Source organism: Ruditapes philippinarum, unplaced genomic scaffold, assembly GCF_026571515.1.
Source record: "Ruditapes philippinarum isolate M1 unplaced genomic scaffold, ASM2657151v2 ctg2896_1_1_1_1, whole genome shotgun sequence".
Taxonomy (NCBI): Eukaryota; Metazoa; Mollusca; class Bivalvia; order Venerida; family Veneridae; genus Ruditapes; species Ruditapes philippinarum.
In genome coordinates, this window is record NW_026852975.1 from 23443 (window position 1) to 40048 (window position 16606).

General features: G+C 32.2%; 1 long non-coding RNA gene across 2 annotated transcripts; it reads right to left on the reverse strand.

Annotated features, from left to right (window-relative positions):
• Positions 1-12374: 12374 nt before the first annotated feature.
• Positions 12375-14288, reverse strand: LOC132729783 (uncharacterized). 2 transcript variants are annotated; one of them, XR_009625671.1, is made up of 3 exons: positions 14113-14288; positions 13543-13688; positions 12375-13303 (listed from the first exon to the last, which is right to left on the reverse strand). It is a non-coding gene; the product is annotated as an uncharacterized LOC132729783 (long non-coding RNA). The 2 variants fall into 2 exon arrangements; XR_009625670.1 differs by having other exon boundaries at positions 13543-14288.
• Positions 14289-16606: the final 2318 nt, after the last annotated feature.

A 16606-nucleotide genomic window follows, 5' to 3' on the forward strand; every position in this document is an offset into this window, starting at 1 on the left:
TTGACAAATAACTTGTGTGCAAAATTTCAGATCATTTTCTCGCCTCCATTTTTCTAATTTAAAAAATGACCAAAAATTGTAAAGTGTTAAATTGAAAAGTGTTACTCAATCCGGTTAAAAATGAATAAAAGTATGATTTTCAATTTATCTCATAAGGATATTTCTTAGTTGATTTTGGCATGTCTTTCTGTTTCACATTCCCAGTGACTCAAAATACGAATGTTGTCATCTTTTTGGACTCAGTGGAGTTCCTTAATTCAATATAATTTGTTGTTTCAGAACCCTCATAACACAGGGAAACTCTCGACGTCAGTCGGTTTGACAAGTGATGACACTTTATATAAACTTCAATGAATCAGTAATATCGACCATTTGTTACCGTTTACAAAGTGAGAAAAGAATTTATGGAAAATAAAGAGTAATAACGTAGCAGTACTTGAAATTGCAAAATCGACCCTGATGGTCTTACAATGAAAATGAACCTATGTGTGATGTATATAATGAAAATACAACATCCAAATGTGTCGCTAGTTGCTATGGACATCCTTCCAGGTGTGATGAAGAAACATTTAGATCCAAACAATGTAAAGATCATAGCTCCGGATTCAGACAGATTGCGGCTGCACACGCTTTTTCTTTCAAACAAAATTTTGATTTTGATAGGCAGTTATACGAGAAAAATGAGGAAAGCCCTGATATTGTAAAACAAAGGTTACCTTGGCTATAATCTGACCTACCACAAATTGTGATTGTTGACTGTTTCATGAACACGGGCTCAGGGGGTCCAGCACTTAACAAGTAACAATGAAAGGTCGGTCCAAGTGGTTGACTTTTGACAGCATGCCTGCCCGGAGTTTTTACATTCTCTCTTCCGAGACCTAATAAAATCAAACTTCTCCAAATTGTCACCGTCTGAAGCTAGAACACAAAATGAAAGACATCTTTGAGGATGAAGGGCACACAAATGAAGATATGTTTAATATTTTATCTTAAAATCCATTTACACCTTAAGAAAATAACCTTTGTTACCCTTCCTACATGTACCTACTCAAAAATATCACTGCTACCCAAACATTTATTGCTAAGCAAAAAAAGCTATGGTTGTACATAAGTAACAGATGTTTAAGCATTCACAAATACTCTTTTGAGGTCAAGATAATTCAGAGATGAAGTAACAAAAAAAACAATATATGGTAAATAAATTTTGCATGGTTTCTGGGAGGGGAAACAAAGATAATTTAAAGGTTGGCCTAAAAATGATTTTTGGAGGTGGTTGTAGTTCCATGCTATTAAAGTAAATCAGAACACTCAAATATTACAATAGTTTGTGTAGTTAAATTATCCTTGAGAATGAATTAATATAAGAATAAAAATTAACATGTTTTATCCAGATATCTGCTTAAATGTTATGTTTTTTTATTGTAAATTTGGAGTGTAATATTCACTTCTGCATATAAATGAAAGATTAAACGTAGTTGTACTTTATATGTATGTGATTAATGATTATATGACCTGAGTTATAATATTGTTAAACCACAGAACACTATACCTTTATGTTACTTTACTAGTGATTTTTAGTCCAAGACTGTTAACATTGTTTTTAAGTATGCCATAAAAATTGGTTGTTATATGTAATCCGACAACTGTATTTCTGCCCCACCCACCCTATCTAAGGGAAGGGCAGGGAAATGAATAAATTACCCAAAATATCTATGGTTATGTCCCAACTTGTAGTATATACGTATGAGCCGCTATAAAGATTTTTGACAGATTATATGGCCTATATAAAAGGTTGTTTGGAAATTATTAACTTGAGCCGCTAGGCGAGGGTTATATCGGCAAGTAATGGTTTATGTATGGTCATATATACCTGTCAGGAAATACTGTAACGTGTAACGAATTTTATATAATACAGCAAACTTCTTTTTTAAGAGAAAAAATGAAGATTCCTTTATAAGATTTTGACAGCAGCCTTGTATATATAATACTATATAAACGTCATGATTATCTAAAAAATTAAAAGCGACGTTAACATACATGCAGGCCAGTATGGTAATGGTTTTGAAATGGGGGATTTTAACAGCTGATGACTAAGTGCTTGAAGGGGCCTTTGCTAATAGTTTGAAAGTAAAGGCAAAATTCATTCCATTGCATGTGATAGGGAAGTGAGAGATCTGTGGATATCATTGACTATCTAGTGCTTTCACTGCTTGTATCACTATTATAATGTATACATAATTTCTCAATGTCAGAACCACACATTTTGCTATTTACAACACCTTAATCAATAAGTTACCTTTTCTGCATTTTATGTTGAAGGTGTGTGTTTAATTCCTGTTGCTATGTTTTTATATGCCCGAAAGGGCATATTATGTTATACCCCCTGGCGTCCGTCCGTCCGTCCGTACGTCCGTACGTCCGTCCGTCCGTTAGCAATTTGGTTTCCGGAGCATAACTTAAGTTCCATTTGGCCCACAATGTTAAAACTTCATAGGATGATTGTCCATATTGGGTAGAAGACCCCTATTGATTTTGGGGTCAAAAGGTCAAAGGTCAAGGTCACTATTACCTTAAACCTGAAAACGGTTTCCGGAGCATAACTTAAGTTCCATTCGACCCACAATGTTCAAACTTCATAGGATGATTGTCCATATTGGGAAGAAGACCCCTATTGATTTTGGGGTCACAAGGTCAAAGGTCAAGGTCACTATGACCTTGATACTGAAAACAGTTTCCGGAGCATAACTTAAGTTCCAATTGGCCCACAATGTTCAAACTTCATAGGATGATTGTCCATATTGGGTAGAAGATCCCTATTGATTTTGGGGTCAAAAGGTCAAAGGTCAAGGTCACTATTACCTTATAACTGAAAACAGTTTCCAGAGCATAACTTAAGTTCCATTCGACCCACAATGTTCAAACTTCATAGGATGATTGTCCATATTGGGTAGAAGACCCCTATTGATTTTGGGGTCACAAGGTCAAAGGTCAAGGTCACTATTACCTTAAAACCAAAAACAGTTTCCAGAGCATAACTTAATTTCCAATTGGCCCACAATGTTCAAACTACATAGGATGATTGTTCATATTGGGTAGAAGACCCCTATTGATTTTGGGGTCAAAAGGTCAAAGGTCAAGGTCACTATTACCTTATAACTGAAAACAGTTTCCAGAGCATAACTTAAGTTCCATTCGACCCACAATGTTCAAACTTCATAGGATGATTGTCCATATTGGGTAGAAGACCCCTATTGATTTTGGGGTCACAAGGTCAAAGGTGAAGGTCACTATTACATTGATACTGAAAAATATGTTTCCACACATAACTTAAGTTCCATTTGACCCACAATGTTCAAACTTCATAGGATGATTGTCCATATTGGGTAGAAGACCCCTATTGATTTTGGGGTCAAAAGGTCAAAGGTGAAGGTCACTATTACCTTGATACTGAAAACAGTTGCTGGAGCATATGTTAAGTTCCATTTGGCCCACAATGTTCAAACTTCATAGGATGATTGTCCATATTGGGTAGAAGACCCCTATTGATTTTGGGGTCAAAAGGTCAACGGTTAAGGTCATCCTTACTAAAAAAAAAAAATACTTTCGGGCATATAATGCTCCGCCTAGCGGTGCTCTTGTTTTAAATATTTGTTATGTCGTGTGTAAATATTATAAAAATAACACATGGGTTTGTAGGTAACAGTCAAAAAATCATCCCTCGTGAAAATACTTTTACCCTCGGCTAACAGTATTTTCACAAGGGTAGATTTTACTGTAACTCATTAACCCATGTGTTATTTATTTTATAACCCCAAACAAATCATCCCAAAAATTTTAACAATTAAGTTGAATAACTTGACTATCCTTACCTTGCAAGTTGAAAAAAATATATAAAACATGTGACCAGATTTTTATACTGTTAAAAAGTACTGTGACAGTACAAATTTCTTAGTCACGTGGTACACTTGCTAAAACAGTATCAATAACTTCCAGTGGCCTATAGGAAATTAACATTACAAAGAAGTGAGGGGTAATAAAATTTATTCTTGCATGTCAGACAGGATTATCTACCGTTTACACCGGTGCTAGAAAACCCTGTCTTACACCCCCTATGTAAAACAAGTCGCGTGCTTTAAAGACGTCATTGACGCGCGCCTTTTATGAATGAATCGCGCTCTAAGTATGACGTCATTTTCCCGTTATGAATGAAGTTGTACATACGCTACTATAAGAAAAAAGTGCGTAATAAGAATACAGTTTTCGTAATTTCCTAATTTCCTTTTCTGAAAATAATTGATATGTAATATGCAAGAAAAAGAATCAAACACTGGCTGTCGGTACAGACCGGAATATCTAGCTTTCGGGTAACTGTTAAGCGGAAACTCAGCAGGGCCTCGTTACCGCCGTAAACATTAACCCTCGAGCTAGATATTCCGGTCCGAACCGGCAGTCAGTGTAAGATTCTTATATTGTAGCACCTGCTATATAGAGTAGCGGCGACACATAAGGAACACTTTCTGGATGTTTGTCCATCTGTGAGTCTGTCACAAAACTTGTCTGGACTACTCCTCAGAAACTACTGGTGCAATTTAATCAAAACTTTAGCCTCATATTGTCGTCATTTTCTGTTTTAATGATTATTTTCATCAGAGTTATGGCCCTTTAATATTTTTTGTATTAACAAAATGCCTAGTCTATATCACTTATACAAGTAATGCAATTTGAGAGAAACTTTGGAGGAACTGATCGTATCTTAAGTACTTGCACATATTTTTCAGTTAAATGATTTGTGGCTGAGTTATGGTCCTTGAATAAAAAGGGCATAGTCTGTGCATGATTTTCATGTCTCCTGCTACACAGCTGCAACACACATTTGACTAAAATGAGGTGACGCACGAAATCACTGATAGCTCTTGCGTTTATTTACTCAGGGGTTTTCAGTACAATATATTCATGTTTGTACAAATGTCGGAAAACTTTCTGAATTTTAATGCTGTCATGGTTTAGGCATGCATGCTAAGAAAATGTATATTTTGGAATAATATTGAGTGATAATGTATATACAAGAATTGCAATTTTGTTTGATTTTGCAACTACCTGTAACACGACAATACAACCTGGAAAAACTATTTTTAACTATCAGTATTTAAAAGTATGTGAGTGAAAATTTAACTAAGTCAAGACTATAACTCATGATAAAAAATTTTGTATGAAAAAGATGTTCCGTACTAGACCACATTCTACAAAACTAGGGTGAAAATAAGATGCTATGTTATGTTATAGATAGAAGTAGTGAAAAAGTGTGAATTACTAATTTTTCAATGTTCTATGTTAATAAAGAGAGCTGTATTTAATTGAGTTTCTCGTTGTTGTTTATAACTTTTTTTGTTTTAGATTTAGAAAAAAACTGGTACTTTGTACTAATATTTTTTAAGTATTGCTATGAACTGATGTTAATATATTCAAAGATTATAATTGTATTCATACATATTTGAAATAAATAAAATAAACAAAAAACAACCTTTGTGGTTTCTATATTTATGTATTTAGTAGGGAATGTCCGGATCCACGGAATCCATCTGCGGACTCAAGGTGAAAATACTCTTTAAGAGGATTGGTCTATATAATGGTCACAATTTCATGAAATGTTGCAAATATCCACATGATTCAATATGACATCTACATGTATTATGATGAATTACTAATATTTTGTTCTAGAACTTTTCAACATCCGCACTATATATCATAATACTTCCATGGTTTGTTGTAATATATTATAACATAATACATGTATTATCAAAATAAAAAAATATGGGAGTGCAAACTTTCCATCATGGACCAATTCACTTTATATGTCGTTTTTGTTTGCAATTAAAATGTATAAACCATTGTATGATTAAGGAGTTGTCTGAAGTTGACGACCTAGCAGCCTTCGTGAAAGTGGCAGGGACTAGTTTCAATATATTTTCCCACTCCACACTATGGGTTCGAACCAGCAACTATGGATTCTTTGAGGAAACTACCTAGCTAGCTTGCGGCACATGAGAGTTTCTTCAAAGCTGGAAAATTGCTAATGTTGTAATTATTAAGCGTTTTTTAACACACTTAAGTGAAATATATATATATGTATATAATTATGCTTATAGAAGAATTTTCAAACATCAAAGAATATGTAAAATATGTACTGCAAATATTTGTATTTATAATATGTAATCATTAAAATATTTGCGTTCATTTCTTATTGAAAAAAATTGACTTAGACTTAGAAAATAAAAAATTTATTACCTCCCTTTACCATACGTTAAATTCGGTAATATCTTTACATATAATGCTTTTTGGGACTTAAAATCTTTATTTATAAATCTTCGTTTGAGCATTATATTTATGATATTAAACCATAAAAAATGAGTTACAGTACCTTTAAATTCAATTAAAATGTATACATCAATATCACGGTGCATATCCATATCGATCGGTACCCTCTTTGCGAAATCTGCTTAAACGGTACCCTCTTTGTACATGCACAGGCCACTCTCTGCTCAAAACAAACCAGCGATGGATAACAAGCCAGTAAAAATTCATTGTAATAAGGAAAGGAGGTATGACACGTGGAAAAGATGTATACCACGGAACACTAGAATGTTTTATCTATGTGCTGATTTGTCATGTGCCCGTTTTTCATGTACTGCAACTTCACAATAAGCTACAAAAAATCGACATGTCTTACCTCGCCCATCACCTCGACATACTTTTCGGGCTGAAATGAACCTGTGGCTTGATTATATATGCATCATACATATTTAATATGTTCATTTACATATCATCTTCGGACGAATGGCAGTACATTGTCAAAAAATAAATGTTAATTCATTAAAACGCCCTACTTTCAGTTTTGCTGCGGCACGGGCTACCTCTCTTCATTTGAATTTTTATATCACAGGTACCCTCTCATTTTTATAAACACACATAGGTACACTCAATGCACGACATATGCTTTTTATAGCGTTAATCGTTAAGTATGAAATATTTACATAAAAGTAAGAAATATTACATACCTAACGATTAACGCAAATAAAAGCATACATATATGTCGTGCCTTGAGGGTACCTATGTGTGTTTAAAAATGAGAGGGTACCTGTGATATAAAAAATCAAATGAAGAGAGGTAGCCCGTGCCGCTGCAAAACCGAAAGTAGGGTTTTTTTTATGAATTTTACATTTATTTTTGACAATGCCCTGCCATTTTTCCGAAGATGATATGTAAATTAACATATTGAATATGTATGATGCATATATAATCAAGCCACAGGTTCATTTCAGCCCAAAAAATATGTCGAGGTGATGGGCGAAGCAAGACATGTCGATTTTTTGTAGCTTATTGTGAATTTGTAGTACATGAAAAACGGGCACATGACAAATCAGCACATAGATAAAACATTCTAGTGTTCCGTGGTATACATTTTTTCTACGTGTCATACCTTCTATCCTTATTATATTGAAATTTTACTGTATGGTTATCCATCGCAGGTTTGTTTTTAGCAGAGAGTGGCCTGTGCATGTGCATGATTCTTTCGTGTGAGGAAGCTATCCAGCCAGCTTACGGAACGTCGGTGGTTCTACATGTTCTACTTAGGTGCCCGTTCGTGCCTGAAATAATGCACGGAAGGACACCTGAGGTCTTCCTTCTCAAGTAAAAATTTATAATGTTCAGTTTTTTTAAAGACTTTTGAACGTTCTCATCGGTCCTTATTGAGATTTAATATCTCAGTTTATAATAAATCATTTTTTATTCTCCTAATTTAGAGTAGAAATTCCTAATCAGTTATAACTGGCAGTAAAAATGTTGTAAAAGGCTTTTTTATCTTTCCTATTTAGAAGTATGAAAGTACTAAATGGGATTTTATAACTCTTAATCAAAAGTAATAAAATTCTAATTAGTCTTTTAAACTCATTAGGTTGTTGATATAAATATTAAAATTTAGCAGCCAGCAGTTCCGTAAGAAAACATGTTTGAAAAAATTGTTTTTTTTTATAGAGATATTCGACCGTGCGACCACATACACGCATCGAGGACATTTCCTAAGGAAAGTGACCGTGCGACCACATACACGCATCACAGAATTCCCCTTCTCTTATAACAAAGGGACAAAACGCTGTCCGCCCCTTTATGAAAGGGCAGACTTAAATATACAAATATACGCCTTTTCCTTATTGCTATTTATAAGGCTATCAATATTGGCTATCGATATTGGCTAATTCTTCCAGATATGTTTTAAATTGGTTTAAATACAACATTAGTTACGCAAACCAAGCGGGTTTGAGTTTTCGTCCTTTTGGGTTCGGCATGAAATTTTAAAGAGATCATATATAATTTCTTTAACAGACATTCCTACTTTCACTTCAATGTATATGATAGATATTCGCAGATCTGGAACGTTTCTAATGTGCGTTAAATATGGGAGATAATTGCATAGTTTGTCCTGGAGGTATTTTTGCCACAAAGTATGCATTCGACATAGGTGAACTGCAAGAAAAATAAATAAAGACTGAACCTGCTGAATTTGTAAAATGCACTTTTCAAGCTGCCATTTTGTTAGAACTGTCTATCAATCTGAGAATATCAAAATAGAAATTTCTGAAGTTATTCAGACATAAGAGCCGGTTCATTCGGCACGGATGTGCTGACGTACATGTATCTCAATTCTGGTAAGTTCATATTTGTTCCAGAAGTGTAAAAGAGTAGTGTTGTTATCAGTTGTTACAGTTGAGTTCACACTAAAGGTTACACAAAGTGCACTAGGAGTGCACTAGATGTGCACTACTAGTGCACTTTGTAGTGCACCAGACCTATTATATGTATTAAGCAGTTACCTTTTATATCAATGGATAGCAATTTGACTTTTACAAAAAGATAGATAAATATAGGTACCTGTATAATAGTTTTTCATAATAAATTTCAATCAATCAATCAATCAATCAGGTATTTTTATAGCGCGACGCTTTATACAGTTATATTCTGTTGCGCTTCACAAGATCCTATAATGTCAAAGTCATTTCCGCAGTTTAAAACTATATACACATTTAACGAAACTGTTTATCTATAAAATTGTTCAAAGAGGTGTGCTTTCAGTCTTTTTCTAAATACAATTTCCGATGCAATGCGCTTTAAGTCTTTTGGTAGGGCGTTCCACCATTTAGGTCCCATAACAGAAATAGATCTGTCAGCAAGTCTGGTCCTGCGTCTTGGCACAACAAACTGTGTACAAGTGTCATCAGCAGCTGATCTTCGACTGTATTTTCTTCTCACACAATTAAACAAAGTTATGAGATACGTTGGAGCTGTTCCATGTATTATTTGGAAAACAATATATAAGAATCACTTTAAACATAATCCGTGCCTTGACTGGTAACCAATGTAGAGATTTTCTGAGATCAGCACTAGGTTGGTCATACACATTCATTACTAACCGAGCAGCCTGGTTTCGGAGTCTCTGAAGTCGATCTGTTTGATAAATTGGTATTTCTGCAAAGAGTCCATTACAAAAATCGATGTGGGAATTGACTAAACCATGAACTAGTATTTCCGTTGATTTCTGAGACAGATGCTTACGAATGGATTTCAGGTTCTTAAGTTGAGAGTAGGCTATTTGACACTTTTTCCGTATATGCCTGTCAAAACAAAGGTTGTCATCAAAGCAAACACCCAAGTCCCTTACATGGTCAACACATTTGACAAAACAACCACCTACATTCACACCGGGTATATCAACCTTTGCTAACTGTTGTGTAGTACCATATGAAATGATCTCTGTTTTTGCATTGTTCATTTTCAGTTTATACTTTGCCATCTGAGGAGAAATATCATCCAAACAAGCAGATCATTGTTCAAGAACATAAGTTTCATTTTCTATGTTTCCAGCTTGAATTTGTAGAGCGACCTTATGATCATCAGCATAACCATGTCAATTCAATTCAATTCAATATTTTATTTGGCATTAAACTACATATAGCATATAGCCATTATTACATAATATAGGTAAAGTGTAAGACATTTTACAATAAATTGTTCATAAAACAGTACAAAATGTTTTCAGAGAAGTTATTAACAATATACCTTCATGAGATTTAGCAATTAACAATATGAGATATATACTTAACATTGAAATAAATTGTTATTGTTATCTATATGTATATATATATATGTATACAAATACACCCAGCAAACACATGACGTTAAAATAACGTCAGATTACCGTTGGATTTTGGTCACGACGTCGGCGACCAAAATACGACGTAAATCTGACGTCCAAAAACCGATGTCTACTAGACGTTTCTTTTTGACGTCGCACTAACGTCAGGTTCTGGTCGATTTCCTGACAGTAGGTAAAAAATTAACGAAAGGTAATCCTTATTCGCTGTTGTAATCATTTAAAAAAATTTTTTAAATGTTATTTGGCTTACAAATTATATATATATATATATATATATATATATATATATATATATATATATATATATATATATATATATATATATATATATATATATATACAAGTGCCTTTCGAAGACCACGTGCGCGGCGCTGCAACCTAATAAAACATATATGTGGCGCTATATATAGGTTAATTACATGTGTTATTGTTATGAAATCTATTTATAGCCACAGATCTGTTTACGAGTTCCAATCATTTAACGTTACAGTATTATCATTTGTGGTACATTATATGCATCAAAATCGCGATTTTTTTAAAGTTCTTTAATATTTAATCATCGTGACAGGAAAAGGAAAGAAAACATAATTATAATTCGAATCTACAGCCACGTGGATGGAAAATTCAAATTCGTAGGCGTTTCGTATGTCAGGAATCGGGATGCATTGATAAAGTGAATGTTCCAGATTTTCTTGAACAAAAAGGTCAGTTCAATCTATGTAAATTTATTTCTACTTTGTATTTGAAAAATAATTGCATGCATTCTTAGATTTAATTATGATTATTTGAACAGTTGAAGCAAAATGTCACACAAATTCGCGATAATGTTTGATAATAAATCATTTCAAATTTGGCATGTTTTAACTCTGCTCGTGAAGAGTTTATATTGTGCCTTTCAGTATAACGAAAGAGAATGCTTAATTTTCATATTCTTGTTAAACTATGATGTTTTTGTCACTTAAAATCTGAGAATTGAGAATGAATTGAAACGATTTCGAGCATTTCGGACCAAGATGTTTCGGTCCTAAGACGTTTTGGTTTCAGACATTTCGGCATTTTCCAAAACGGTCTAATTTTTTATCAGAATAAATCTTACCTTTATATCATTCTAATAAATGAACGGGAAATGAATGAAAAGGCGAATTGATTGATTATGTAATATAGAATGAGGCTTCATATAATCATTAGTAGGAAAAATGTAATCAAAACAACATAAACTTTTTAACAAAACGTAGTAAATAATCATACATTTATTATCAACAATTTCTAAACACTCTTTAATTTGAAACTATGAAAAATTTAAGACTTGCGTAACTGTTCTATTTCAAAAGTAGAATATACATAAGTTAGAATATAATTTTCTTTTCAGGTAGTTCAAGCGTTTAACATGCTCTTAAAGGTCGGAGGGGCAGAAATACGTGATAATGTAAAAAGAAACATGAATCATGGGAAAGTAAGATTTTGTTAATTCTATTACATACTATAATCCATAAAAAACTGGAGTTTTAAAGCGTTTTTTTAAATTTTCAGTATTTACGTTTACTTTTAATTTTTGTTAAAGCTCACTTCTGAAAAGCTAGCAAAGTTGTTCATTAATTTAAGATAACTTTCAAAATTTCATAAGGGCAGATAACCATGAAAAAATGTTTGCTTGTAATTTTTCCAATTTTCATAAATTTCTTTTTTTTTTCAGTGAAAATGATATCACAAACGCCATTGGACATTAACATGTTACATCCTCCGGACAGACGAGGGGTGGTGAGAGAAGGTCATATATCTAAAGGCATCACACCTCCAAATTCGTGCTATTTAAAAGTAGATTTGTGTATAACTTTGTGAAGTAACTAAAAGGAAGTAATTTATACGTTAGTGACAATTATCAAAAGAAGGTCAAAATATGAAAAATACCACTAAATGTTTTAGTAATGCTGTAGAAATATAGTTAAAATACTGAATATCTGTCATTAATTGCTTGAAACATTATTATCCGAATCTTATAACTTTTCTTAAAATTATGATATTTTCTTTATTTTGTTTGATAAGGCAAACTTTGATAGAAATATACATACATTGTTTTGTTCATTAATATTTGTATATGATTTCTTAGTTTCATTTATGTCATTGTTTTTGTAATACTTTTTGTTTTGTTATTAACTAATCCCAGCAAACATTACATATAGGTCCGATGTCGGCCCGATATCATCTTCAATGTCGGCCCGATATCGGCATCCGAAGTCGGCTCGACATCGGATGTGCAACCCGGCTCAAAGTCGGGCCGATATCGGATGCCGATATCGGGTACCGACTTACAGCCGATTTTTTACCTTCATTCATAATAAGCTTTTTATTTCTTACAGCATATTGGTTTGCTTTCCTTAACATATAACAGAACATATATTTATTTTGCAATACCTTTTATTACATCAGCAAAATTAAAAATTCATATACAGAATATATTTTATAATTTACACATACATATTTCAATGTTTAAAACCATGTATGTTTACCTTACGATTTTTTTCTTGCTAACACACATAAAAGTTTAAACATTAACCTTTACATGTTTCCTATAAAGATCAGTCAAAATTAAATTATTTTAACAAAAATACATGTACTTAAGTCATGTGATTGGCAAATACAACCTTGCTATATTCATACTACTTTTTGTTAAGATAAAATAAGCTCAATGGCTTGTTCCTTTGCTTTTTTAGATCCTGTAGACTTAAAATCTGTCTAGAAAGTGTCAAGCTGTTATCCTTTATATATTTAGTAACTGTATTTTAGATTTTGCACATTGATTCATACTCCAGTTACGGTATTACGAGTTTGAGTAAAACTTTAAAAGAATAGCTGACTTTTTTCACATTATCATGTTGAATAGTTAAACAGAATTTTGTAATTTGTACATGAGTTAATAACGTCAAGTGTCAATTGTGGTTCCTCCAGGAGTCCCAATATATATGAACTTCTTCAATTGTTTAGTTTCGCTACAGTTCTTTTTTGCCACCATGTCTTGTTCATTTGCCAGATGAGCTTTTTCCTGCTATTGAATTTCAGCTCGATGACTGTTGCCCTCTTTTTCATCACTACATTCTGAAGCAAAAATTGAAAAGAACCCTTATAAGTATATGTGTGTGTGTATAGATACAAGTTACAAGCTACAAATATTGTCTTGATCTATATATATAAAAAGAATATTTATTAATTAAACATTTTTTTAAACATATATGTTAATAAATCAGTAAAAAACAATGAAACTTTACATAATAACTCTAAAAGCTCAAGCTGAATAATTATTTTTTCGTCATCATAGATTTTGTTTGTCTACTTACTCATTCTAAGTGTTGCCTAAGACTCTGTATTGCATCAATTGGTCATCTTTAGCTTCTAAAATGACATTTTCTTTCTCCAAAACCAGCTATTTCAGTTGTCAGCACTCGGATTCAGATGTTTGTCATGTCACAGACATATGATTTACCTGCAATGAATCATTCATGTTTCAAACATTATACTATAAGAAAATATATCAACATAATAATATATTCACATTTTTATTACTAAAGGACTATGTTAAGAAAAGTGTCCTTTCAAAAGGCAAGCAGGCACTATCCATTTCTTATAAAGTAATCAACATTTCATTATTTCTGATTAAAACTTTCATTTGACATCTCTATCATAATTATAACTTTTAATAAAAATAAATAGAAAATTATAATTTGATGTTTATTCTCTCTCAGCCGCTAAATTTCAGGCAACAATTTAAAAACAGTCGCGAAAATGTATTACAAAATAATTTTCGGCGAGATAATTATGAAATTCCCAAACCTACGTTCAAAATATCAATGACGCCGAATACTACAACAATGAATTTATTCAAAAGCATAAGTAATTTATAAATTTACCAGTAGTATTTGAGAAAAAATCCACTTTTCTTAATTTTGGCGCAAACTCCTTCTGATGTCAGGTGTGCTAGAAAAATACCACGTTGTGCAAATCACTTATACACTAAATCGGCAACAGACATGGGGCCGATATAGCACCGAAGTATTTTTCATGAAAACGACTAAATTACTCTTTACAAAAGCTGAAATGATTTTGAGAAGAATATGCTAAAAACTCATTTAATTGAATAACAGGAAATAAATGTATATTATTGGACCTATATCGGACTGATATCATCATATCTTTAACAAGTTTGTCTATATCGGATATTTATGTATTGTCCAGGTCAAGGGCAATTTAACTAGCTAGGCGAACTCGTTTGGTCTAAGGTAACAACACAACACATAGGTTGAGTGAAATAGGGCATTTATTAAATGCCATAAATGACAAATGTTACATAATAACAAACATGGTATGTACATATTTATATCTAAATGACCAAACTGGGTGGTAAAAACCGCCCACACATGATAAATGCATAAAAGCATATTAACATAATGATAAATGTATAAAAGCATATTACCTATGACTAGATTCACAAGTATTTATGATAATAAACATATGAAAGCAATAAGAGTGAACAATGACTAGCTTAACAATTCTTGCATAACAATATATAAAAATGTACATCATTATTAGTTGCCCAAGTATTAAAGCAAGTGTGAACAATGACTTAGCTTGACAAATCTTTGCATAAAACATATATAAAATGCATTAATTATATTCGTAAACAATAAATGAAACGATTGTATCTATCTCCTTAGAAAAATTCAAGAGGAGGGTGGAGTCGGAGGAGGTGGATTTTCTTAGTAAAGAATGGCGAGGAACCTTTCCACGCCGAAAAATTATTTCTTTGTGATTGATCTAATGCAATGATTGGGTTAATCTGCATCAATGACTTGGATCTTGATATTGATTGGCTTAGAATAATCACAATCTTGCACTAGGCTAAAAACCCTGACGCTTAAAACGGGTAAAATTATGTACAACAAGCAGAGCGGGTCAATGACATAAATTATTTTATGTTCAGGCATAAAATTTTTTAATTTATTGTATTTTGGGTTTGTTTCCGGTCAAGGGCAATTTAACTAGCTAGGCGAACTTGTTTGGGTTTCCTAAAATTTTTAGGTAACCCCAAAAAAACCCACATGGGTTTAAAAGTGAAATGATTTTTCTTTTTTTAATTTTTTAAAAACCCCTTTTTAAAGACAAATGTTAAAATAATAAAAAAACTTTGGTTTTTGAAACAAATTTTAATTCAAAAATGAACCAAATTTGTTTTGGGAAAAACCCCCCAAAAAAGGGGAAATTTAAAACCCGGGCCCACCCAGAGAGATTTGGACTAAAGGATGTACCTTACCTTGTTTAAGGTTGATAAAAAAAAGAAAAAGTTTACTTATGAAAAATTTTGTTTTTTTAAACTATTTTTATTTTTTTTTAAATTTTTAAAGAAAAATATTTTTAACCATTTTTTTTTTTTGGGCTTTTTTAATTTAAAAAAATTCTTTGGGGTTATAGGAAAAATTTTTTAAACATTTTTTTAAAATTTTATTTTAATTTTTTTTTCCATTTTGGTACCCTCCGCCAAGGCCTTGAATTTTTTTTCGGGGAACTTTAGAAACCCTTTTATATTCCCCTTTTTTGTAAAGTGGGGAAACCCTAAATTCAGTGGTTAAGCAAAAGGGTATACCATTACTTGTTTTTAAACTTTTCCCAGGAAAAATGTATAAAAAATTCTTTGGGGTAAAAATTCCCATTTTGCCTTTAAAAATAAAAATTTATAAACCTTTTTAAAAAAAAATATCAAAAACATTTAAAAATTAAAACAATTTTTAAAACATGACAACATTTAATTGCCCTTTATAGCTAGGGGACTTTTTTTAAGTTTTAAAAGTTACATTAACAATAATTTTTTAAAATTTCCCTTTTAAAATACATTGTTGCGGGAAAATCAGTGTAAGCTAACTTTGTATTTACCATTTTAATTTGATAATTTATTTTAACCCGCACCCTTTGAAACTGCCGATTATTTTGAAAATCCAAAAGGGGTTTAAACCCAAATTTTAACAAAACATAAAATTTTTAAAAGTTTAAATTAAATTTGAATGGGGGTTTTTTATAAATGAATTTTTTTGGAACAAATTAAACCAAAACCAATGTATTTGGGGCCTTCCACCGCCCAGCAAAAATAAAACTGCGCCTTAAAACTGTCAGTAATTTTGAAAATTTGTAAGGGCCCTTTTCAGTTTAGCTTTAAAATATATTCAATCTTTATTACCTTTAAAGTTTCTGCTGTCTTCCTAACCAAAAGATCAAAAAATGAAAGGAAAATTACTGAAAATGTTCGTTTTCAATATGTTATCTTGCTCGGGAAAAATTAAATTTAAATTATTTTAATTTTTTGGGAAAATTGGGGCGAGTTTGTAGAACGAATGTATTTGAGATATGCCTGTT